Source organism: Mustelus asterias, chromosome 7 (genome assembly GCF_964213995.1).
Source record: "Mustelus asterias chromosome 7, sMusAst1.hap1.1, whole genome shotgun sequence".
Lineage (NCBI taxonomy): Eukaryota > Metazoa > Chordata > Chondrichthyes > Carcharhiniformes > Triakidae > Mustelus > Mustelus asterias.
In genome coordinates, this window is record NC_135807.1 from 65517567 (window position 1) to 65544934 (window position 27368).

The 27368-nt window shown below is 45.0% G+C and overlaps 1 pseudogene; it reads right to left on the reverse strand.

Moving 5' to 3' along the window:
- The window catches only part of LOC144496103 (delta-type opioid receptor-like), a 40856-nt pseudogene extending 15355 nt beyond the window's left edge, over positions 1-25501 (reverse strand).
- Between the last annotated feature and the right edge of the window lie 1867 nt (positions 25502-27368).

A 27368-nucleotide genomic window follows, 5' to 3' on the forward strand; every position in this document is an offset into this window, starting at 1 on the left:
TATGTAGCTCAACCACCTGCCCACTACTAGGCACCTTTCCTCTGCCTGTTCTCTCCTGTCTCCATAAGAAGCGTGGGGAGGCAGGAAATGCTTTGGGGATCCAGCTAAACGCTTTCACTTCTAAAATTCTACGGGCAGCACCCCCCCCCCCCCCCCATCCTCTCCCCTCCACTTTCCCCACCAACCTCCAAAGGCACCTCCATGGGCCTGGGAAAGATCTGGTCATAGTGACCTGTTCCCAAATACTAATTCACTTGCTCTGGTGGATGTAATATATGTGCAATTCATCGCATTGAAGAAGCAGTCAACACTGGAAATTACAAGCCATTCCAACAAAAAATAAAGATTGGCAACTTTTATTCAGTGTATGGTGCAGTCAATTAGTGATGGTTCCATCAGTTAGCTATTATTTTCTGTCGTTAATAGAAGCAAACACATGAATAATAAAATACTTAGCAGGCAATCTGCTGTATTAATATTAATGGGAACATTTCTTATAAGAAGTTTCTAATATCAAAGTTGCCAGTAATAGATAATGACTACAGATTTTAATGTTTCACTTAATGATACTTGCAGCATTATTAACTTTTGTCAGACTAAAAACCTGGATGGCTCCTATCTTGTTGGTGTTGATTTGAAGGAAATTGTTGATTGTCTGAGATATATCATCATCTGAACAGCCCACAGGTTGTTGAGGAATAAAGAATGGTGGCAGAATGAGAGTTGGGTATCGCCAGTGAAAGGTGGCCTATTGGTTATAGTCACATCATCAAAGAGGAGCATGTACAATAGGGAAAGGAAGGGGAGAAAGGCTGGAGCCTGCAGGCACAGTAGATATGACTGCTTGGACAGGGTGGGGTGGTGGTTGGACACACACCCATTACAGGAGATGTGCTGGCCTTACTGGCACATGTTAGAGTGGAGGCAAGAGGAGTGACAGGAACGCTGAGCACAAAGGTGGAATTAATGATAGAAAGGGCAAGAGGACAAGTAAGGTTAACAGTTGTGCTGATGGTTATAAAGAATGTTTTTGGTGACTTTAGAAAGGATAGTCTGAGAGTTTTGAGGAGCACAGAAGCCAGATTGAAGGAAATCAAAGAGTGATAGAAAACATAGATATGGAGAACACATTTGAGAACTTTAAAGAGAAAGGGACGGGAAAAATGAATTTTTGCATTTATTGATTCATTTCCTTGCATTTCTGTAATGCTGGACCAATCATCAACAACAACTTGCATTTACTTAGCGCCTTTAACATAATATTAGACCTTCAAAAGAGCATTCACTTTTCAATCACATGAAGGATTAAATCCGTAGATTACAACATATTTTTTCAACAAAATAATACCAGCCTCAATTCGTCAAGCAGATTTAATTTATGTTGTGAATGTATGTTGGCCCACACAGCGGAGGTCTAAAATATTAATTAATTAATTCAAGGGATGTGAGTTCAATCCCAAATGCCTCTGGCTTTGTTCGAGGTAGCCGTACTGTGCTACAGAAAAAGCATTGCAGCATCTTGCTATTTAAAGTGTCATTTTATTTTAATTTACACAATCAGATCAAACTGTAAGGTCCCTCATTACACAACAAATGAAACATCTTAACCTTGGGGTTGTGACTGTGGATGACAACTATTTCTAAATTCTTTGGTAAAAGGCCAAGACCATTAATTTTTGAAATGTTCTGTGATTGGCAGGTTAGTGGGCAGAGAAATCATCATACAGATTGATATTAGAAGTTCTCAGGTACATAGTACTTGTGTGAGCTTTGTTGTCAGGATCAAAAGGCACCTAAAGTTAAAGTTAAAGTTTATTTATTAGTCACAAGTAGGCTTACATTAACATTGCAATCTAGTTACTGTGAAAATCCCCTAGTCGCCACACTCCGGCGCAGGTTCAGATACATTGAGGGACAATTTAGAATGGCCAATGCACTTAACCAGCACGTTTTTCGAACTGTGAAAGAAATCAGAGCACCCGGAGGAAACCCATGCAGACATGGGGAGAACGTGCAAACTCCACCCAGACAGTGACCCGAGCCAGGAATCGAACCTGGCACTGTGAGGTAGCAGTGCTAACCATCATGCCACCATACCGCCAAAGTTTCTATCCTGTATAATAAATAATTTATTACAAAATTACTTTTGTTATGAATGTGGGACTTTATATGACGGTTATGTTTTAAACTGTCTTCTTTAAATTTAAGGTAAAACAAAATGTTTTGAATGGGGGATGCTGTGATCAGACTAATTCTTCCTGGAAACAGACCCATGTGATCTGTAAAAAAAATGGAAAAATCAAGCAACAAGTATTCACACCTTGACACAAAAAAGGGGAGCTGCTTGCAATTACTCAGAATATTGGGTGGAACAACATTGAAAGGACATTGGAAGACTCATCTTGCTGTGGCAGGGAGAAGAGAGCCTTTTGAAAAGGCAGAAAGAGTTTGTATTCAATCTTCACAACTACATATCAGCTGGGAGTGTGACACAAAGTATTTTGGTTATGTTATAAAGTTAGTGGGGAAGTACATTTCCTGCAATTTGGTGTATTGGTTGCCACAGGGCTCAGTGCTTGGTCCTCTGCTCTTTGTGATTTTTATTAATGACTTAGAGGAGGGGGCTGAAGGGTGGATCAGTAAATTTGCTGATGACACCAAGATTGGTGGAGTAGTGGATGAGGTGGAGGGCTGTTGTAGGCTGCAAAGAGACATAGATAGGATGCAAAGCTGGGCTGAAAAATGGCAAAAGGAGTTTAACCCTGATAAATGTGAGGTGATTCATTTTGGTAGGACTAATTTAAATGTGGATTACAGGGTCAAAGGTAGGGTTCTGAAGACTGTGGAGGAACAGAGAGATCTTGGGGTTCATATCCACAGATTTCTAAAGGTTGCCACTCAAGTGGATAGAGCTGTGAAGGCAGCCTATAGTGTGTTAGCTTTTATTAACAGGGGGTTGGAGTTTAAGAGCCGTGGGGTTATGCTGCAACTGTACAGGACCTTGGTGAGACCACATTTGGAATAGTGCTTCAAGGGCGGCACGGTAGCACAGTGGTTAGCACTGCTGCTTCACAGCTCCAGGGACCTGGGTTCGATTCCCGGCTTGGGTCACTGTCTGTGTGGAGTTTGCACATTCTCCTTGTGTCTGCGTGGGTTTCCTCCGGGTGCTCCGGTTTCCTCCCACAGTCCAAAGATGTGCAGGTTAGGTTGATTGGCCATGCTAAAATTGCCCTTAGTGTCCTGGGATGCGTAGGTTAGAGGGATTAGTGGGTGGATATGGGGGTAGGGCCTGGGTGGGATTGTGGTCGGTGCAGACTCGATGGGCCGAATGGCCTCTTTCTGTGCTGTAGGGTTTCTAAGATTCTAAGATTTCTAAGATTTCTAAGATTGTGTGCAGTTCTGGTCACCTCACTATAAGAAGGATGTGGAAGCGCTGGAAAGAGTGCAGAGGAGATTTACCAGGATGCTGCCTGGTTTGGAGGGTAGGTCTTATGAGGAAAGGTTGAGGGAGCTAGGGCTGTTCTCTCTGGAGCGGAGGAGGCTGAGGGGAGACTTAATAGAGGTTTATAAAATGATGAAGGGGATAGATAGAGTGAACGTTCAAAGACTATTTCCTCGGGTGGATGGAGCTATTACAAGGGGGCATAACAATAGGGTTCATGGTGGGAGATACAGGAAGGATATCAGAGGTAGGTTCTTTACGCAGAGAGTGGTTGGGGTGTGGAATGCACTGCCTGCAGTGATAGTGGAGTCAGACACTTTAGGAACATTTAAGCGGTTATTGGATAGGCACATGGAGCACACCAGGATGATAGGGAGTGGGATAGCTTGATCTTGGTTTCAGATAAAGCTCGGCACAACATCGTGGGCTGAAGGGCCTGTTCTGTGCTGTACTGTTCGATATTCTATGTTCTATTAAGTAAGGTTGAGTTCATGTTGATTTTAATTTGTTTGTTGTAGTAAAAGTTTTGAAAAGTGAAATTTTGTGATTCTTTCAATACGTTGCTGGGAAATTCATCTCTTTCTTTTAAAATTATTGCTTACTACAGGGATTGTAACAAGTGGAGGGCTCTTGTGGATCCAAATCCAGAGGCTGAAAAATTGGTACAATGGAATTTACCAGAGTTTAAACAGACAAGGGGCTGGATTTTCCAGCCATGCTCCAAAACCAAATCCTGTTCAAGGTCAATGGACCTTTGCATTGTCTGACCTCTGCAACCCACCCGCTATGATTCCCATGGCAGGCGGGAAGGGAAGACTCCCGCCAGGATTTCACATTTGGGTGGCATGGTGGCACAGTGGTTGGGCCAGCACAATGGCACGCACTGTTGCCTCACAGCGCCAGGGACCCGGGTTCAATTCCAGGCTTGGGTCACTGTCTGTGTGGAGTTTGCACATTCCCCCCCGTGTCTGCATGGGTTTCATCCGGGTGCTCCGGTTTCTTCCCACGGTCCAAAGATGTGTGGGTTAGGCGGATTGGCCACGCCAAATTGCCCTTGGTGTCAGGAAGACTAGCTAGGGTAAATGCATGGGATTATGGGGATAGGGCCTGGGTGGGATTGTGGTTGGTGCAGACTCAATGGGCCGAATGGCCTCCTTCTGCACTGTAGGATTCTATGATTTACTTTTGCTGTATTCAGTGATAAGTTACCGTGGCTACATTCAATGGTTAGGCATTTCTGGAAAGGGATGATCTGTCTGTGGATGTCATGTAGCAGTTAACAAAGGTTAATCTGAAGGTTGTGGCAAAGAAAGTTGGAGCTGACTTGAAAGTAAGGGTGAGAAATGGTGAAGAATGGGCTCAGCACTTGAACCTTGAGGAGGAAACAGGTCGTCCCAGTAGCAGTCAAGTTGAGTTAACTAGAATTCAATTACAATTGCCACATGCCAGTGAGGGCAGGAGTAGGATGCTTGGGCGGATGAACATGTGGCTGAGGAACTGGTGCAGGGGGCAGGGTTTCCAATTCTTGGATCATTGGGACCTCCTCTGGGGCAGGTGGGACCTGTACAAGAGAGACGGGTTACACCTAAACTACAAGGGGACCAATATACTTGCAGGGAGATTTGCTAGTGTTATTGGGGAGCGTTTAAACTAGATTTGCAGGGGGATGGGAACCAGAGTGCCACAGCAGATAGTGGAGCAGGGGTAAAAAGACAGGTTAGTTCAAGCAAAATCACAAATGGAAGGGTACAGTGTGGTGGAAATAATCTTTTGAGGTGTGTCTATTTCAATGCCAGGAGTATTGTGGGGAAGGCAGGTGAGCTGAAGGCGTGGATAGACACATGGAAATATGACATTATAGCCATTAGTGAAACTTGGCTACAGGAGGGGCAGGACTGGCAGCTCAATGTTCCAGGGTTCCAATGTTTCAGGCGGGATAGAGGCAGAGGGATAAAAGGTGGGGGGGGGGTAGCATTGTTGGTCAGGGAAAATGTTACAGCGGTACTCAGGCAGGATAGATTAGGGAGCTTGTCTACAGAGGCCCTATGGGTGGAGCTGAGAAACAGGAAAGGTATGACCACATTAATGGGGTTGTATTATAGACCACCCAATAGTCAGCAAGAATTGGAGGAGCAAATCAGCGGAGAGATAGCTGACAACTGGAAAAAACACAAAGTTGTGATAGTAGGGGATTTTAATTTTCCACATATAGATTGGGACTCGCATACTGTTAAAGGTTTAGATGGGGTAGAGTTTGTAAAATGTGTTCAGGAGAATTTTCTACATCAGTATATAGAGGTGCCAACTAGAGAGGATGCGATATTGGATCTCCTATTGGGCAATGAGTTAGGGCAGGTGATGGATGTGAGTGTGAGGGAACACTTTGAATCCAGTGATCATAATGCCATTAGTTGCAACCTGATCATGGATAAGGATAGATCTGGTCCTCGGGTTGAAGTTCTGAACTGGAAAAAGGCCAAATTTGATGAAATGAGAAGGGACCTGGGAAGTGGCACAGGCTGTTCTCTGGTAAAGATGTAAATGGAAAGTGGGAGGCCTTCAAAGGAGAAATTTTGAGAGTGCAGAGTTTGTATGTTCCTGTCAGGATTAAAGGCAAAGTAAATAGGAATAAGGAACCTTGGTTCTCGAGGGAGATTGTAACACTGATTAAGAGGAAGAGAGAGTTGTATGAAATGTACAGGCAGCAAGGAACAGATCAGATGCTCGAGGAGTATAAAAAGTGCAAGAAGCTACTCGAGGGAAATCAGGAGGGCTAAAAGAAGACATGAGGTTGCTTTGGCAGACAGAGTGAAGGAAAATCCAAAGAGCTTCTATAGGTATGTTAGGAACAAAAGGATAGTGAGGGATAAAATTGGTCCTCTTGAAGACCAGAGTGGTAGACTGTGTATGGAACCAAAAGAGATGGGGGAGATACTAAATGGTTTTTTTGCATCCGTATTTACTGAGGAAATGGGCATAGTCTACGGAAATAGGGCAAACAGGTAGGGAGGTCATGGAACCTGTACAGATCAAAGGGGAGGAGGTGCTCGCTGTCTTGAGGCAAATCAGAGTGGATAAATCCCCAGGACCAGACAGGGTATTCCCACGGACCTTGAGGGAAGCTAGTGTTGAACTTGCAGGGGCCCTGGCAGACATATTTAAAATGTCAGTATTCACAGGGGAGGTGCCGGATGATTGGAGGGTGGCTCATGTTGTTCCGTTGTTTAAAAAAGGTTCCAAAAGAAATCCGGGAAATTATAGGCCAGTAAGTTTGACGTCGGTGGTGGGCAAGTTATTGGAAGGTGTGATAAGGGATAGGATCTGCAAATATTTGGATAGACAGGGACTTATTAGGGAGAGTCAACATGGCTTTGTGCGTGGTAGGTCATGTTTGACCAATCTATTAGAGTTTTTCGAGGAGGTTACCAGGAAAGTGGATGAAGGGAAGGCGGTGGATGTTGTCTACCTGGATTTCAGCAAGGCCTTTGACAAAGTCCCTCATGGGAGGTTAGTCAGGAAGGTTCAGTCGCTAGGTATACATGGGGAGGTAGTAAATTGGATTAGACACTGGCTCAATGCAAGAAGCCAGAGAGTGGTTGTGGAGGATTGCTTCTCTGAGTGGAGGCCTGTGACTAGTGGTGTGCCGCAGGGATCGGTGTTGGGTCCATTGTTGTTTGTCATCTATATCAATGATCTGGATGATAATGTGGTAAATTGGATCAGCAAATTTGCTGATGATACAAAGATTGGAGGTGTAGTGGACAGTGAGGAAGGTTTTCAAAGCTTGCAGAGGGATTTGGACCAACTAGAAAAATGGGCTGAAAAATGGCAAATGGAATTTAACGCAGACAAGTGTGAGATATTGCACTTTGGAAGGACAAACCAAAGTAGAACATACAGGGTAAATGGTAGGACTCTGAAGAGTGCAGTTGAACAGAGGGATCTGGGAATACAGGTACAGAATTCCCTAAAAGTGACGTCACAGGTGGATAGGGTCGTAAAGAGTGCCTTTGGTACATTGGCCTTTATAAATCGGAGTATCGAGTATAAAAGTTGGAGTGTTATGGTAAGGATATATAAGGCATTGGTGAGGCCGAATTTGGAGTATTGTGTACAGTTTTGGTCACCTAGTTACAGGAAGGATGTAAATAAGATTGAAAGAGTGCAGAGAAGGTTCACAAGGATGTTGCCGGGACTTGAGAAGCTGAGTTACAGAGAGAGATTGAATAGGTTGGGACTTTATTCCCTGGAGCGTAGAAGATTGAGGGGAGATTTGATAGAGGTGTATAAGATTTTGATGGGTATAGATAGAGTGAATGCAAGCAGGCTTTTTCCGCTGAGGCTAGGGGAGAAAAAAACCAGAGGGCATGGGTTAAGGGTGAAAGGAGAAAAGTTTAAAGGGAATATTAGGGGGGGCTTCTTCACGCAGAGAGTGGTGGGAGTGTGGAATGAGCTGCCGGATAAAGTGGTAAATGCGAGGTCACTTTTAACATTTAAGAAAAACTTGGACGGGTTCATGGATGAGAGGGGTGTGGAGGGATATGGTCCAAGTGCAGGTCAGTGGGAGTAGGCAAAAAATGATTCGGCACAGACAAGAAGGGCCAAAAGGCCTTTTTCTGAGCTGTAATTTTCTATGGTTCTATGGTTCTATGTTTCTAACTGGAATTGTAAAAAGAAAGACAAAAACGAGAAAGAAAGCGCAATGCGAAAACTTGAATTAAACTTCGAAAGAGCAAGAGAAAATGAAAACTTGAATTCCACAGGGAGAGAGAACAAGAAAAATTAGAATGAGAGGAAAGAATCAAAGAAAAAGACAGTTTCTAAGAGAAACAAAACCAAACAGATTTGATCTTGACAGGGAAAGGTTTTTATTCTGTGATCAGTGGTAGTAAGGAAACATGAATGTGATGCAGATTTATTTATGGGTTTTAATTTTTAAAAATTATTTCATGGGATGTGAACATCACCACCACCTTGAACTGCTGCAGTCCATGTGGTATTGATACACCCTGTGCTGTTAGGGAATGAGGTCCAGGATTTTGATCCAGCGACAATAAAGAAATAGCAATGTAATTCCAAATCAGGACGGTGTGAGGCTTGTAGGAGAGCTCGCAGATTGCCATTAGATGGTGATAGCGGAGGATTCAGTGATAGCAATGCCATTGAAATTGGCAAGAGAATGTTTCGTGCCTAAATTCAATGAGGAAGTAGTTGAAATGTATCTTCTATCATTTGAGAAAATTGCTACTGAACTGCAAGGGTCAAAAGGAAGTTGGATGATATAATTGCAGAGTGTGTTGGCAATGTTCTCATCTCTTTCATACATACAATCTGGTGCCAATAATAGAGTGAAAACTGCTATTCTCAATGCTTATGAGTTAGTGCTGGAGGCTTAGAGAGAGAAATGTTGAAATTTAAGGAAGAAACAGAGTCAGACATTTGTAGAATTTGCTACAGAAAAGAAAATTATATTTGATAGGTGGTATAGCTCTATGAAGGATGAACTAGACGTTGACAACCCTAAGTGAAGTGAAACCAATGGAAGACTTTTTTAAAAACATCACTTTGGAAGTGAGGTCCCACCCTGAAGACCATAAAGCTTGTAATATAAGATAAACTACAGCAAGGGCCGACAACTACAAGTCATATCACAAGAATATTAGTAATAGCCCATTGTTTGTGAACTCACGCAGAAACTGCAGAGATAAGAGATCGGGGGGGGGGGCGATTCTCCCAGCCCATTGCAGCAGACTGGGAGACATCAGCAGAGGCCGTTCAGCAGGCTCCACGCTTGGTGCCATGGCCTCCATGCGTCTCCGGGTCCCAAATTTCCAGTGTCGCCAGCTCCATGCCAGAAATCGGCGCGGAGCTGATTTGAATATTAAAATCTTCATTTAAATCTTATTAGCTGGCCTGGGACTGAGGTTTCCAGGCCCACTAGCCTCTCTCGCCCTGCCAGGAGTGGTTCACTCCAACGGGGTTTACAACAGCTCCCCGCTAACAGGGAACTGGTGGCCGACCCTGCTGGAGTGAAGGGAGGCCATGGAGGCCCCCCAAGAGGTCGAGTGGAAAAGGGGTACCCCCTGGGCATTGCCAGCCTGGCAGTGCCAGCCTGGCACCCTGGCAAAGCCCAAGGGGCACCTTGGCACTACTCACCGGGCATCAGGCAGTGTCAAGGGGATGGGTTCAGAGACGTGGGCCTGATGGGGGGTGGCTATGTGGGGAACGATTGGTGGGGTGGGGAGTCCCGCTGCCACCCTGTATTTGGGATCTGTGGAGGGAAGGGGCTGATTGGGGCTGGCCATCAGGGTGGGGCATGGAGCTGTGGGGTGTGGGGGGGTTGGCACTGTTGGGAGTGGGGTCGAGACTGCTGGAGGGGCAGGTGTCGGGTTATAGAGGAGGGTGGGGGTTATCGGGAGATCGGGACTGCTGGAGGGTGGGGGTTAGGGAGATCGAGGCGGATCTGGCGGGGGTAGCGTGTCTGACCTGGAGATGTCCGGGAGGCCAGTATTCGGGGACTGGGGGTCTCAGAAGACCTGCGATGTGGGTCACAGGGAGCGTGGGGCTACTGCCCATGTGCCAATCTCCACTCTGATAGATCGGTGCATGCGCAATGGCCCACTCAGCACTATGCTGCTGGTCTCTCCAGCGGGAATAGGTCATGCCCCCAGATTTTCATTGTGAATCTCACTAGTGCACCCTGCAGTGCAGAGTGTGTGAGATTCATTTTGAAAACCCTGCTAAAAAGAACAGCGGGAGTTACCCCAGTTTGTGGTCAAATTCGGTACTTATAATTTTTTTGGGAGAATCCCGGCCCAGATCAAAGTAAGAATGGCCTAGGGGAAGAAACGTAGCCTCCTTGGAGTAGTGAGAAAGATTGTCCTGAGGCTAAGATTAATTCAAAGGTTACCTTGGTCAAAAAAATGGCATGTAAAGGCAGGGTGTCGGAAATTGAAAAGCACAACTGTAGCATTTGTAAGATTGCATGATGCTCCCTCAGACAATACAGTCCCAGTGGGTAAAGCTGATGACAAACCAATCAGTTATCCTGTATTCACTACTGGAGTGGGACAGGGTGCAGGATACTATGGAAGTTATCTGTTTAAAGGTGAAATATGTTTCATTCTTGTCCAGTGAGCCAGGAAAGCAAACTATTAATCTTAGAGATACTGGATCAGCCCAGTCATTGGTGTTAAAACATTTCTAATACTTGCCATTGTGTGGAAAATGTGGGTGGCACAGTGGTTAATGTGCCTAATTAATAACCCTAATGTGCCTCACAGCACCAGGGACCTTGGTTCAACTCCAGCCTTGGGTAACTGTGTGGAGTTTGCGCATTCTCCCTGTGTCTGTGTGGGTTTCCTCCAGATGCTCCGGTTTCCTCCCACACTCCAAAGATGTGCATGTTAAGTGGATTGGCCACGCTAAATTGCCCCATAGTGTCAAAAGATGGGTAGGTTAGGTGGATTAGCCATGGTGATATGTTGGGTAACAAGGATTGGGGGAGGTGAGCCTGGGTAAGTTGCCCTTTCGGAGAGTCGGTGCACATTTGATGGGTCGAATGGCCTCCTTCTACACTGTATGGATTCTGTGACACGCTTCTTAAAACAGCATTGGATTTAAATAAGGCTATTCTGTAATCTGTATAATTAAATATTAAATGATCCTCAGTTTTACTTCTGTACTCATTAACTGGGGGTTGAAGACCTTAGAAATGTCAAACTATTATAGTAATTTTGACAATTTGCTGCTAATAAGCACAATGAACAGGGTTAGAACCTCCTATGTAAAATAGAAAATCTACATGATACAACAAAAATAACAAGCTGCTTGCACCTGCTCTTCATGAGCGCTGTATCTAAAGCAGACTTTAGGAGAAAACACTTATTAATAATGTTGAATATGGCCCTACTCATAATGGGCATATTAAGCTTTAAGCGAAACATATTGCTGTTGTGATTTATTCCCATTATATGTTGAACAGAACTCTATGCTCTCAATTCTTTGGTTCACTTCTAGAAAAGTATTCATCAGTTATCAATGCTCTTGTGCAAGTGAGTTATTGACTCGATATCAAATTGATTCAGTGGCCTGAACCTTAGAAGCATATTTTAGTAAACCAAAGCGAAAAAAATAGATATTTGACAAAATATTTATCATTGCACATTCTCAATATATGGGATATAGGTACTTTAATTCTTCTTTGTTTAAAGCTATGCATTAATAATAAATCCTGCAATATCTAGGGGTGGCACGGTAGCACAGTGGTTAGCACTGCTGCTTCACAGCTCCAGGGTCCCGGGTTCGATTCCCAGCTCGGGTCACTGTCTGTGTGGAGTTTGCACATTCTCCTCATGTCTGCATGGGTTTCCTCCGGGTGCTCCGGTTTCCTCCCACAGTCCAAAGATGTGCGGGTTAGGTTGATTGGCCAGGTTAAAAAATTGCCCCTTAGAGTCCTGGGATGTGTAGGTTAGAGGGATTAGCGGGTAAAATATGTGGGGGACGGGCCTGGGTGGGATTGTGGTCGGTGCAGACTCGATGGGCCGAATGGCCTCCTTCTGCACTGTAGGGTTTCTATGATTCTAACCTAATATTCAATAAAAAAATAAAAGGCTTAGTTTGTTGCATTTCACTGATAAAACAAATTATATTCTGCAGCATAGATGAAACACATTATTAAAATGCATTAAAAATTGACCATGCAATTATTTAAAGCATTATTTGGGCATGCACTTTGTGCACTTAAATCAATATGAGTGCTAACCAGTGTATGCAGAACCTTCCAAATTTGCAGACAGATTGATGCAAATAATAATGTGAGAATATGATTTTGTTTCCTAATGGTAAGTTAAGCATATCATCGAAAAGAATTAAGCTTTAAGGAAGGATTAAGGGAACAAACAAGAGAAAAGCACATCAAAAAGGAACATTTTATTTAAGAGAACTGGTCAATCTCCTATGGCATTGCACGCCGATTAAGTTAAATTAATTTTTAGTCTTGCAGGGTGAAAATGGTTATAGGAGGAGTAATGGGCAAATAGAAGTGGTACAACCAAGGAGAGGAAGCGGGGAGAAGGGACGGGAGAGAAGGAGGGAGTAAGAGGTTATTGGGAAGAAAATGAGGAAGACAATTGAAGAGGAGGGGAAAAGGGGGCATGAGTGGGTACAGGAGAGGAGGGATGAAGGTAGAGGATACTGAGAAAGGGACATTCAGGCCAGAATGAAGAGGGAAATGTAAGCAAGTGACAGGCAGCATTGAGACAGAAGGATGACCAGGGGAAGTTAAAATTGACATACGAGGCCATAAGGGGGATTGTTGTCAAAGAGGAAATGAAGAAAATGTACAAGTAAATTGTAAAGGAGAAAACAGATGCCAATGGGAGGAAGGAGCTGGAAAGGGATTTGCAGACAATAGTTGACAATAGTTGCATTTTAATAATGTGTTTCATCTATGCTGCAGAATATAATTTGTTTTATCAGTGAAATGCAACAAACTAAGCCAGTAAAGAGGGGCTTGTTGGAGGCAGAGTTGCTGCCAGCAATAAACAAAAACAAATGTTTGGGCCCGGAGAAGAATACATGTTGGGGAAATGAATGGAAACCATGACTTACTGCTGAGCTGGTGGCAGAGGCAAAGGTGGTCTAGGTGCAAGGTGAAGAAGCAAGCATTTAACTATAGAGAGATTGGCATGAAGGTGATTCCCATTTGACTTTGACAAATGTTTTGCTTAGGTTCTGGGACTTGCATCGGTTTTTGAGAGTCTCTCAATATTCACTGGCTATTCAGACTTAAATGTCCTACAACCATTATCCTAAAATCAGTTTTGAGGATGCTGTGTTTGTCTTTCTTCTTTTGGAGTGCAGTGTCTTTTTTTCCCTGATATATACTTCACAGGTTGGGGAGTGAGAAAATAGATCACAATCTTGCTCAACATGGTAGTTGGGGAAAAGGTTGCAATCTTGTTTGGGGAGAAAGTTGAGATCTTGCTCAGTTGTGCACGGAGGGCTGGTGAGCCAAAATATTGTTCAGTTGGGGAGAGGGACATTGCTCCATTATTTTTGCTCAATTCTGAAGGTGACAAATTCCACTCATTAACATTGTGCAATAAGTGCCCAATCTCAGGGTAGGTACTGAACAAGTTCTATGTGTGCAGTCAGCAGGATGATACGCAGTGCCTGCTCTGCTCAGCAACAGTTTTATCTGTATTATGCAGTGTCCACTGCCTCCTGGGTCTTAGTTTTGTCAATGCATTTTGGATCAGTTCTGGGAGAGCAATTGTAACCTTGCTTGGCTGCACTTGATGAATACTATTAAATCCGTACAGCCTTCCTTCCACTCACCTTTGTTCCTTCTACCCAATGACTCTTTCATCATTTACGCTTCTAGCTCTTGAAGAGGAATTATGGTAAGTTGGTATGGGACTTATATACTAAGCTTTTTCGTTCAGTGTCCATTTTATTTATTTATTTATTGTCCAACTCATTGTCGCTGACCCAAATTTTGAATAATTTCCCTTGCTCACTTGTAACGTTTATGGATTCACAATAGCGTGATTTTTTGCCTGAGAATCTAACACCATCTTGCATGCATTTGATTATATTTAAATTTGATGCAATATCATTATAACTTTGAGAGCACTCATCGTTTTTAATATTCTGGTGCTTATTTTTTAAAAAGCAATTGAAGTGGATGTCTGGGAATAACTAAAGGCTGGTAATGTAATTAATGGGTAGAAATTGGTTATAATCTGTTTTTGGGTGCATAGCCAATGGTCCACAGACATTACGTGCAAGAACCAGGGGGTCCCAGAATTGTCCTAAATTGGGCTTCAGGTGACGAGTGTGGGCAAGCTGTCAGTGCCAGTTGTGCCTCCAGAGGTAACTGATCAATTTCCAAATGATCAATTTCTGGCTCTTTGGGTCACCAGCAACAGCCCACAGATAAGTCTCAGAGGTGGGTTGGGGGTGGGGCATGGTGTGGGAGGGTAGGGACATGGAAATGAACCAAGTATGGCCCAGCAGCATCTCTTGGAAACGCTGTAGATCTGAGTACTCATGACCCCATGTCAAGTTGTAAAATGATATTTACATACCCTTTCATTCTCAAGGCATGTCCATGACAAAAAATACCTAAGTAGAGCTCAAGATGGCCCAATCAGACTGATGAGTCCCAGTGCAAAAATGAGATCCCTCAATAAAATGGAATATCACCTGACAAAATATAGGATTGGACATATCCCAGCCATCCAATTGCAGGACAAGTTAATTAGGCACTAATTTTAAGTCACTTGGCTCATCAGCAGTAGCCTCAGAGAACACCCAACACTGGGAGAAAGTTGCTCCATAGAATTGGTACTTTTCTTACTCGTGTCTTCCGCCTGGAAATGTTTGCCGTTCAAAGTTTATTTATTAGAGTCACAAGTAGGCTTACGTTAACACTGCAATGAAGTTACTGAGAAAATCCCCTAGTTGCCACACTCCGGCGCCTGTTCGGGTACACTGAGGGAGAATTTAGCATGGCCAATGCACCTAACCAGCACGTCTTTCAAACCGTGGGAGGAAACCAGAGCACCCGGAGGAAATACACACAGACATGGGAAGAACGTGCAGATTCCGCACAGACAGTGACCCAAGCCGGGAATTGAACCCGGGTCCCTGGCGCTGTAAGGCAGCAGTGATAAAATGGGGGCAACAGCAGCTTGTTTCTATCCCTGGATCTCCAGGTAATCAAATTGCATTGCAAAATTAGATTGCTGTCTCCCTGATATGAGGAATATTAATATATAAGAACCAGCAGTTTGATCCTTAGCATTACTCAAAATGAATTAGGAGATGGTTGTTTTAAATCTGTCATGGAATAAACCTACATGTTATCATTGCCAGCAAATTATAGTGATGGAATAAATTAAATTCTATTTTTAATACTTTATATTGTCATTTTTACCAGTGTCTTGGGAATTAAAATGTGGCTTTCTCCATTATGCCTGAAAAACAGGAGGCAAGAATACCATGTGAAAGACAGGCATCTGGGCCTTGAAATTGGGTTCCATAGTTCTGCTGGTGACAGAGCTACGGAAACCCAAAACTCATAACCTGTCATCAGGGCACAGAAGAAGGGGGAGTGCAGATAGTGCCAAACATCGGGAACTGGGGCCTGGGTGAGCCCAGGCTTGGTGTTTCAAACAGTTTCTCATCGTCCGTACTGTGCAGCCACAACTACTGACCTGAAAGACTGGCTTTAAAAAAAACGGATCTGTCAGACTGGGGATTTCAGTATTTTTTAAGCTGGTTTCTCAGTGACAGCTCAATTTCACTACTCGCTGCTGCTTCCGACCTTTGGGCAGCTTCACGATTCCGATTTCATTTTTGGAAAACTTGCCAGACCACAAAGCTGCCCAAACATGTGAAGCAGCAGCAAAACCGAACACTGCTCTGGCTTGAGAAATAGTCAGTCAAATCCCTGTAATTTTACTACCTACCAGATGTTGTGTGTGGTGGGGGCATGGAGGGCACATTGGGTGAAGGTTGGAAGGGGGTGCAGTTTGTGGAATGCTTGGAGAAAAACTGGAGGGGAGGGTTGGAGGTAGTTGGAGGGGGCATTGGAGAAGATATTGGGAAATGTTGGATATGAGGTTGGGGGGATAGATTGTGAGTAGGTTGGAGAGAGGGTTGGGGGGGTTGGAGAGAGGGTTGGGGGAAGGTTATAAGGGGTGTTTGGGGGAGATTAGCTACAGATTTGAATTGCATCTGTAAATGTAGCCACTTTCCTAACATCAGTTGATTGCTTTGTGATTAATTATCCTTAGAGAATCAACACTTGGCCTCATTGCTGCAATCATGCTGCCTATTGCATGCCGATGTAATCAAAGAAAGACAAAGTCTACATTTAAAGAACACCTTTCACCATTTCTCACATTGTTTTACAGCCAGTTAATTACTTTTGAGTTGTCGTCACTGATATAATGGAGGCACAGTTATTAAATTGCAGAGCAGGCTTGAGGGGCCAAATGGCCTACTCCCTCTCCAAATATGTATGTTTGTATGTCATTCCGGGATGGATGACATGAACTGGGCAAGATGGCCTTTGTAATTCATAATTATCTTGTGAATAGAGGGTGGAATCATGGTTGTAATTCTGTATTTTTTGTTGCTAATGAAAGTTTAATGTGAGTGGGATTTTTGAGGTGAGATTGCCAGGGCAAAAGTGCATAATGGGCTCATAGTAAATCAATAACCTGTTTTATACTGCACATAATTTTCAAGAATCTATTCCATTGACTTCAGTATGTCCCTTTGTATACTTACCTATTATTCCACTCTATCCTGGTGCTTTTGGTGAGTTTTGAAGGTATTGAAACATTGTGAAAATGTTGTGTTGCATAGTAGATATCGAAAATATATCACAGTGAGAAGCAGCAACCAGCTGAGCCTTCAGACTTGCTGATCAAGAAACAGGTACATTGGTAAATAATCCAGTCTTTGCTCTCTGGTCTCTTAGAGGTTACATTGCAGACACACCTGAGGGTCGGAAACAGGAGAAGCACCAGGGTCCATGATTTCTCTCCATGGCCCGACCAGCAACGACTGACATGGCTATATAATTCACCCTGACCAATGGTATTAGCACTGGTCTGCTACATGCACCGAAAGATTGCAGAGTGGGTGGATCAACATCAGGTAGCTTTTCACACTGATGTGATACACAATCTGCATTTTTGGACTTCACAGGTCTAGATAATGTCCTCTTTAAATCACCCCTAGCTGTACATGGAACCCTCTCTCATGCTCTTAAAGGGCTAGAGGTATTGGGCCCGATTCTCCCATCGCGGCGTGCTAATTGTTTGGCGCGCAGGCTGGGAAATGCGCTTGTTGGCCATTTTGCAGGATTCACGCATGCGTTTCCAACGCATGTGCATCTCCCACCACCAGAGAGCAGGCACGGTCGAGACCACGCTGGAAACCAGCGGGAAGACCAGGTAAGTGATTTTAATCTATTTGGAATGTAATTTAAATGTCATTATCGGGCCCAGCAAGTTCTGCACCGGGCCTGATAGGATCCCCCATCCCGCCAGGAGTATTTCACTCCGGCGGGGTTTAGAGTAGCTCCCCACGTTCGGGGAACTAGCGGGAGACCCCACTAGAGTGAAGGGGGAGCCCGGGCTCCCCCCCCCCCCCAGGGGTCGGGTGATGGGGATGGTGCCCCTGGGCATGGGCACCTTGGCAGTGCCAGCCTATGCCCCCAGCACTGCCCAAGAGGCAAAGTGTCCATGCCTGGGGGCACTTTGGCACTGCCCATCAGGAATGGAGCAGTGCTAAGGGGGTGGGGCCTATTGTGGGTGGGCCTAACGGGCAATTGGTGAGGTGGGGGGCCCCACTGCCACTCTGCATGTGGATCGGTCGGGCTGGAGGTCGGCCAGCGATTGGGGCAGGCTGGGGGTAGGGGGGGGGGGGGCAGGTCTGCCGGGGAAGTCTGCCTCCTGGGGGGGGGGGGGGGTCTGCCTCCCATGAAGAGGGGTCTGTCTCCCATGGGGGGGTTCTGCCGGGGTGGGGGGGCATGGGGAGGTGACCATCACTGCAGGGGGGGGGGTGCTGGAGATTGAGGTGCTCCAGGACGGGGTGGTATGGGATCGGGGCTGGCCCAGGAATGCTTGTGGGGCTGCGCTCGGGCCATTGAAGGAGGGTTGGAGGGGCAGCACTTCGGGGGTCCTGGTCTAACCAGCGATTGAGCTAACCAGCAAATGAGAGGCTGACAGATTGGGGCCACTGCGCATGCACAGAGGCTCGGAACTGTCAGACTCTGGTGTGAATAGGTCCCGCCCGCCCCCTGCCCCCCACCCCCCCCCGCCCCCTGCCCCCCACCCCCCCCCCCCCCCCCCCCCCGCCTCCGCCGCCCCCCGAGCTTTTAATGATATTCGTGATTGTGATCTCTGCAGTGGACAGAGTGTGGGGGATTCGAGTTTGAGCTCCCACTGAAGCAAACAATCGTGATTTACACCAGTTTTCCTGCCAATTCAGAACTTAGAATTTTTTTGGGAGAATCGCCCCCATTGTTTCTCCAGGTGAAGGGCTTTTGATTTTCCTTAGTTGCTGCAGTACTATGCTCACTGTAACTGCAGGAGTGTTGCTAACTTTTTACATTTACAAGGAAGTATTGCTGGATCTTGTCAGGGAGGTCACAGGAGTTGGCAGGCCTGTCAGGAGAAAGCCTACTGCTGTAATGGGGCGAGAGTGGCAGCGCACCCTTTGGGATGAAGACAGGCAGTGCACAAGCAGATACTCAAAATCAGTACGTCCATCTCTATCTCTGCCTCTGTCAGCTTAACATACTTCTTAAGATACAAAATGGTTTCAATGGTTTTTAGTTTTTAAATTAATTGAAAACCTACCTAAAATAAGTTGAATTTGTATTTCAATCATTTTCAAAAACATACCAACTAAAGTGCAATCCACATGAAGATGCAATTGGGCAATGCTCATCATGCGGCACGGTGGCATAGTAGTTAGCACTGCTGCCTCACAGCGCCAGGGACCCAGGTTCAATTCCGGCCTCGGGTCACCATGTTTGCACATTCTCCCTGTGTCTGCGTGGATTTCCTCAGGGCATTTGGGTTTCCTCCCACAGTCCAAAGATGTGCGGGTTAGGTTGACTGGCCATGTTAATTCGTCCCTTAGTGTCAGGGGGATTAGCAGGGTAAATGAGCGGGGTTACAGGGATAAGGCCTAGGTGGGATTGTTGTCGGTGCAGGCCTGATGGGCCAAATGGCCTCTTTCTGTACTGCAGAGATTCTATGATGCTCTGTCAGTTAGCCAATTTTGATGGGCATTGTTTTTTTTTCCAATTGCCAACAATTCCCAATTTCCAACATATACAGGGGAGGTGGCAGTGAAAATTACCCCCAGTTTGCAGTGGATTGTTTGGAATTCAATGGTAGACAAATGGTATAAGATCTGTGCTGACTGCTGTGTTTAAATTGCTTCTCTGCTTTTTCTCTGACACATACATGCACACGTTCTTTTTTTAAAAATCACAAGTGTGAATCAGAACATTCTGGGTAGCACATACACAACTTTAAACCTGTGTTTGAAGCCAAGCAAGTGCCCCGCAGGCTCCTGAAGATTCAGGCAATCTATCCGTTCATATAACTGTCACGGGAATGAATTTCTGAATGTTTTTCTTCCAGCTTTTCTTCAAATTATTTGGCAATAGCATTTGAGTAGAATCTTTAGTGTTGAAGGGAAACATTTTCTCAGTTGAGCTGATATAATGACTTTGAAGTACTTTGATAAATTGTGTACATTACAAACACCAGCAGGATCTCTCTTTGACTTCGTCATCTCAAATAAAAACAATGATGAATGTGTTCAAAGATAACCTTATCATTGAGTTGAATCATTTTTGTGAAAGGTGTATTTTTCCCATTTTTAATGTTGCAAATATTGCTTTAGACATCCAAAATTTCAACCATCAAGAAAAAAAACCACAATGTTCTCAAAATTTCAATGATCTCATTGTTCATCCTTATTCCTCTATTTGCAGGTTTCATAATTGGTTGTTTTCATAAGTCCGAAGTTAATTTTCTTCAGAAGTGTTCCAGCTGCTTTCCTGGTTATTGGTTCATATATTCCAACATCATCAGCTCTGATTTGCATCTGTTTTACTTGGAGCCAATTAAGACCATAAGACCATAAGACATAGGAGCGGAAGTAAGGCCATTCGGCCCATCGAGTCCACTCCACCATTCAATCATGGTTGATTTCAACTCCATTTACCCGCTCTCTCCCCATAGCCCTTAATTCCTCGAGAAATCAAGAATTTATCAATTTCTGTCTTGAAGACGCTCAACGTCTCGGCCTCCACAGCCCTCTGTGGCAATGAATTCCACAGACCCACCACTCTCTGGCTGAAGAAATTTCTCCTCATCTCTGTTCTAAAGTGACTCCCTTTTATTCTAAGGCTGTGCCCCCGCGTCCTAGTCTCCCCTGTTAATGGAAACAACTTCCCTACGTCCATCCTATCTAAGCCGTTCATTATCTTGTAAGTTTCTATCAGATCTCCCCTCAACCTCCTAAACTCCAATGAATATAATCCCACGATCCTCAGACGTTCATCGTATGTCAGGCCTACCATTCCTGGGATCATCCGTGTGAATCTCCGCTGGACCCGCTCCAGTGCCAGTATGTCCTTCCTGAGGTGTGGGGCCCAAAATTGCTCACAGTACTCCAAATGGGGCCTAACCAGTGCTTTATAAAGCCTCAGAAGTACATCCCTGCTTTTGTATTCCAAGCCTCTTGAGATAAATGACAACATTACATTTGCTTTCTTAATTACGGACTCAACCTGCAAGTTTACCTTTAGAGAATCCTGGACTAGGACTCCCAAGTCCCTTTGCACTTTAGCATTATGAATTTTGTCACCGTTTAGAAAATAGTCCATGCCTCTATTCTTTTTTCCAAAGTGTACGACCTCGCACTTGCCCACGTTGAATTTCATCAGCCACTTCTTGGACCACTCTCCTAAACTGTCTAAATCTTTCTGCAGCCTCCCCACCTCCTCAATACTACCTGCCCCTCCACCTATCTTTGTATCATCGGCAAACTTGGCCAGAATGCTCCCAGTCCCGTCATCTAGATCGTTAATATATAAAGAGAACAGCTGTGGCCCCAACACTGAACCCTGCGGGACACCACTTGTCACCGGTTGCCATTCTGAGAAAGAACCTTTTATCCCAACTCTCTGCCTTCTGTCTGACAGCCAATCGTCAATCCATGTTAGTACCTTGCCTCGAATACCATGGGCCCTTATTTTACTCAGCAGTCTCCCGTGAGGCACCTTGTCAAAGGCCTTTAACCAAGTGGAATTGATCAAATGTATATTGGAATGTGTGACAGGGTATGTGTAAGAGGTGGAGTATGCAATACACATGGGCTGCAAAATCCACATGGGTAGCACCCAATTCTTCTGTGCCAGGGATGCCATTTTAGCTCTGAGATTGTGTCTGCAGCATATGCATACACACATCTAGTGCTGACATAATGCGCGATATTCCAAATACCATATTGAGGGCATTAGCATGCATGCAGGCAACATCCATCAGTAAGTATGCAGAAAAGACAGTTCATGACATCGATCAGCACGTAACACTGACATGATACAGGCACAGTCATTCTGGAGCTCATGACTTCAGCTAAAGTAACCAGCTTAACCTCTCACAACTGAACATATATTCAGTAACCAGACAACGCTCCTATCAGCACTGTTTAAAGGGATTATCAATTACTTTCAGGTTAGTTGCTGACTGATCTCTACTAACTTGTTTAGCAATTGTACAAGTGGTTTCTGGAGTTCTTTAAATTTGTTGAAGTATACAGGGCGTGCTGTGGCACTTCAAAATATTGTTAAATTTAAGGGATTCTGCACAAACTACTTACTCCCAGACATGAGAGCAGTGGTATGCATTCCCCTTGGAGTGCAATGTGACTTGGAGAATGAGCTAAACTAAAAAGCAGGGTAAGCTTCTGGAAAAGAAGTAGAAGGGCACTTGGTCGCAGTCATATTTACCTGGCTTGTTCAGGGACCAATTCTCCTACCTGGACCTCAGTAGGGAACAGTGTGTCAGATGTCACCATTTCACCATCTCACAGAAATCTGCTATAAGACTGCAAACGGCGTTGCCAGTGGCTGTGCAGGTGGCGAAGCCTTGACCTTTTATGTGTCTGACTCCTAGGCTGCAGCAGGCAGTATTTGCAACATCTCCCAGCTTGGTGTCCATCGTTGCATAGGGGAGGTCACTTTGGCTCTATATGCAAGGAGTGCTGAATATATTTCATTCTCTCTTGTCAGGGAGAAGCAGGCAGAGTGAGAACCCGGCTTTATGAGGATTGCAGGCTTCCCCATGGTATAAGGTGTCATTGATGGCACACACTTTGCTTTGCAGGTGCCGTGTGTCAGTTCTGAGATGGACCACAGCATTTGACTCCGTCTACATCTAGCTGGTGTGCGGCCCAACTTGGTATATCATACTAGTCAATGATGAGTATCCCGGCAGCAGTCAATATGTTTGAATTCTGCAGCCATCTATTATACCATGTGTATTTAGGCCACCACAAGAAACAAGAGTGTGGCTAGTGGTGGACCAGGGCTCTCTGCTGAACACATGACTCATAATTCTGGTGTGCAGTTTGACTACGATACCAGTGAATTCCTCACTCAATAATAGTTGCAGACCTTAATTTCCCTCTGGTATTGACCATCACAGTATGTGCTTGACAGTGGTGCTGAAATAAAAACCACCACACAACAACCTTTCCAAACCAAGTTTATAAATCGAACATTGCCATATTGAATGTAAAAACTGACTGTTCAAGACTTGGACAGTCCTTCTGTATGCCTTCACTTGTCCCGATGCTCCTATGCAGTGCAACTCCAGTGACTGCAGCATGACTGACAGAGACTGCAGACAGCCTTAGAGCACAACTTCAAGCAGTTCTGGGTCCAGAAGGCCCAGCTTTGAACTGGCCCACCTCAGAATGGGTGGCAACAGTCACGGCTGTTTGTCCAACAGGTAATAGTTAACACTTAGGGGGCAAGGCTCAAAAGCTCCTGAAAACAGGTGCAGGGACATGATGCATGATCAATGCGTTGCACGTACTGTTGAGTGGCTGCATGGCATCCAAGCTTGTGTGAGGCTGGCACCACTTAAAGCGAGCTTGGAGAACCTCAGGCTTGCTTTCACCTCTTAAAGAGGAAGCATATTCTGACTGGAGCAGGTGCTGGAACTTGTTGTGGAAGTGAGTCTGAGAAGGAGGGAGGATCCCTCCCCAGGAGGGATCAGGGATCAGGTTGGGGCAGCAGGAGAGATGGTGAACATTGGTCAGTAGAGGGGTGCAGTGTGTTTTGCAGAGCCAACAGCAGTTCTGCTGTGCAGACAGAACATAACAATTTTTTTGTCCTCCATTCATGCGATGTGGGTATCACCAGCAATTACTATCCATCCTAGCTGTCTTTGAGAATGTGCTGGCAAGCTTACAAATTGCAAACTTGAACTTTGAATTGCATATCTAAGTATCTTCTCACCTTAAACAGGCAAACTGTTTAAGCTTGGCATCTACAGTCTAACCTGAATATTGCATTAACAGGTTCTTGGGCATCATTAGGATGGATATGGTATTGCCCCCTTCCATTTCCAACCACTGAGATCCTGTTTTTCAGGTAAGTATAGGGTGGTTGAACATCCCTCCTCAACCCACCATTATTAATTTTGGAGCTAAAGTAAGTTTGAGATGTACTTCAACAGGTACTTAGAGTGTTAGGAGAAATGGGGTACTGCACACTGCAAAAAACTGGTGACTGATGGTTAGCACTGCTGCCTCACAGTGCCAAGGACCCGAGTTCAATTCTGGCCTCAGGTGACTGTCTATACAGAGTCTGCACATTCTCCTCGTGTCTGCGTAGGTTTCCTCCAGGTGCTCCGGTTTCCTCCCACACTCCAAAGATGTGCGGGTTAGGTTGATTGGCCATGCTAAATTGCCCCTTAATGTCAGGGGATTAGGAGGGTAATTATATGGGGTTGTGGGGATAGGGCCTGGGAGGGATTGTTGTTGGTGCAGGCTCGATGGGCCAAATGGCCTCCTTCTGCACTGTAGATTCTATGATTCTATGTCTTCTATACAAGGTGACCAACTGCCCTGTATTTTAATGGATTGTCGCTTATTTTGACTGTCCAGTGCCCACTTATGGGATACCTGTTGTCTGCTAATTTTAAGACAGCGTGAGGGAGACTGAACACCTTTGTTTTTTCTATGTCAGCATGCTCACTGTGGGTCACCAAGAGGAAAGCCATGGTCAGCAGGCAAACCCTGCTTTTATAATCAAAATCCTCTTTCTCCCCTCCCCCATTCACCAATCCCACCAGTCCCACAACCCAAGTGCCCATTGTTGTATTTGCACCCATTCTCCAGCAGGATGTCTGGGTGTTTGTGACCAGAATTGGTCACCCTGTTTTTATATAATGGGGAATTTCATTGCAGGTTAAGGTATCTGTATGCATCACATTATTATTATGTCACCAACTTTTGTACGATCAATTTTACGTGCACGTAACATAAAACCTTGCCACATACACACACCTACACAAACTAACACACTTTAAATTAAAGCAGAACATTCTGGAAAGCCTTGAACAAGTCAGGCAGCATTGGTGATGAAACGAAGGCCGGGTTAATAGTTCAGGACCATGACCTTTCCTCAGACGCTGCCTGACCCGCAGAGTTTCCAATCCATTCTGCTCCCATTTCAGACTGGCAGCAGTATGCGGTACTTTGTGGCAATACACCTGAATCTCACTCTGTTACCATGGTGTCGGCATTAGTCTCGAAGGTACGTGTGTATTTTTTTTGCAGTTGCATTCACTGTTTGTGTGAGAACTACATGGATTAATCTTTCCCTGTCCTGAATGACTACCGATTGCTCCCATGTGGGGGCGTTCCAATGCTAACACAAGTCCTGTCCAATTTCAACAGGAGTTCAGGATTTCATTATCATTGGCATTGCACCCCTTAGTCGTGTAATTGTGTTGAATGAGAAATATTTTAATGTACATATTAATTCAAGGAGGGGACTTTGAAGAATCTTCAGTCATTTTGAAAAGTAATGAGATAAATCTACAAGTTGCACTGAGCCAGAATGCAGCATGACAGCAGTGCCTCTCATGGCTATTAATCTGCATCCTGTTATGAACCATTTAAATGCCGCTTCACAACGTGTATACCTCTGTAATTGTCTACAATCCACACTGAGACTTCTCCACCCCATTACTTTCCTGCCACTATTTCACTTCAATCTGTCGCACGGCTAGTTTTATTTCCTACGTCCAGTGCTCTGCTCCTCGTCCCGAAACTTTTAACTTCCAACATCCTGCTGGGGGAATGGGTGTCAAATGCCACATCAAAGGAGCAAACACCGACTGAAGCCTCTTACCTGATGATCACATACATAACCAGACAGTTACCCACTGAGCCCACCACAAAGATGAGCGAGTAGACAGCGGTGATACTGATGGGGAGGAGGGTGCCCACGGAGCCGTTCCTGTGGAAGTCCAGAAAGTCGGTGCTGTTTTCCCAATAGTAAGAAATAGGTGGGAAAGTGCTGTTGGGGATCTGGCCGGGGCTACTACATTCGTCGGAGGAGTGCAGCATGCACTTGGAACCCATGTTTTCCCCAGTAATCACTACTGGAGTGCCCATAGTGGCATCTACAAGGAGAGAAGCAAAGGCGAACGAAATTATTGTAGGACAGAACACGTAAGGCAATCGGAATAAAGCAACTGAAAGTACAGGATAGTAGAAATCTGCAATTTAGCAAACTTACAATACGGGGCAAAGAATGGGAGAAACATTTAAACAAAGCCATGTCCATGAACTAACTCTTACCCAGGTTAACTGAAGGGATGAGATTGAGAGATTCCGGATGGCCGTTGCAGAGGAAGCCCCACCTTTTTCTCACTGTTCAACTTTTGGGATTTTTGCTGTATGCTGTGTGAAGAGCAGAGAGAGAGAGAGAGATGTTTGCTGCAGGATGTGAGAGCAGGCAGTGTGTTGCCGGTACTTGTCTCACTCTCTTAGTCTCAGTCTCCCCGCTGCTACTGGCATGCAGCAGTGGAGATGAAACGTGACACAAACTGGATGACGCTAAGGAATGGACGCAGCTCGCTGGAGGCGGCTTCTTGGCGGTCGGGAGGGGTTTGGTACACCTTCTGCCAAACCGTATCGGCTTCTTCAGAGTTCCCCAAGGCCAGTTTACACTATGTTACGGAGCCGAATTCCAACAATCCATCCTCATCTCATATTCCAGCTCCTGCTTCATAACCTTGTAGATTGCATTTCACACCCAATTATTATTGGTTTTAATATCATCTTTCTACCTCTGCCACCTCTTCAGCCAGTGGGTTCCAGACCCCCAGCTCCCTCTGCGTGAAGAATGTTCCCTCACCTTCCCTTTAACTCAAATACTTTATTAAATCTAGGGTCCCTGGTTGTGGTGAAATCTCTGATGAGGGAAATAGGTCTTTTCCAACCGTTCTATCCAGACTGTTCATCATTTTACTAATCAACCTCCGCCCAGCTTCCTCTGTTCCAACTAAAACAGCCTCAGTGTCATGTCCAGTAAGGACATGTCATGTTCCAAACTTTTGAAATACAAACTTTATTCCATGTGCATTCTTTGAAGTTGACTTTTCCTTTTAAAAAGTAGACAATGTACAGCAAAAATGGCCACCAAAGGTCAGCAGCCTTGTCTTGTATATTCAAAAATTGCCTTACTGTCAGAGACAGACAAAAAGCTGTTAACTACACCTTCAGCAATAGTTCTGAAGACTTGTGCTTCAGAACTTGCCGTGCCCCTAGCCAAGCTGTTCCAGTACAGCTACAACACTGGCATCTACCCGGCAATGTGCAAAATTGCCCAGGATGTCCTGTACACAAAGTGCAGGACAAATCCAACCCAGCCAATTACTGCCGCATCAGTCTACTCTCAATCATCAGTAAAGTGATGGAAGAGGTCATCAACAGCACAATCAAGCAGCACCTGCTCAGCAATAACCGACTCACTGACAAACAATTTGGGTTCCGTCAAGGTCACTCAGCTCCTGACCTCCTTACAGCCTTGGTTCAAACATGGACAAAAGAGCTGAACTCCAGAGGTGAGGTGAGAGTGAATGCCCTTGACTGCAATTGACTGATTGTGGCATCAAGGAGCCCTAGCAAAACTGGAGTTAATGGGAATCAGGGGGAAAATTCTCCACTGGTTGGAGGCATACCTGGTGCAAAGGAAGATGGTTGTGGTTGTTGGAAGTCAATCATCTCAGCTCCAGGACATCACTGCAGGAGTCCCTCAGGGTAGCGTCCTAGGCCCAACCATCTTCAGCTGCTT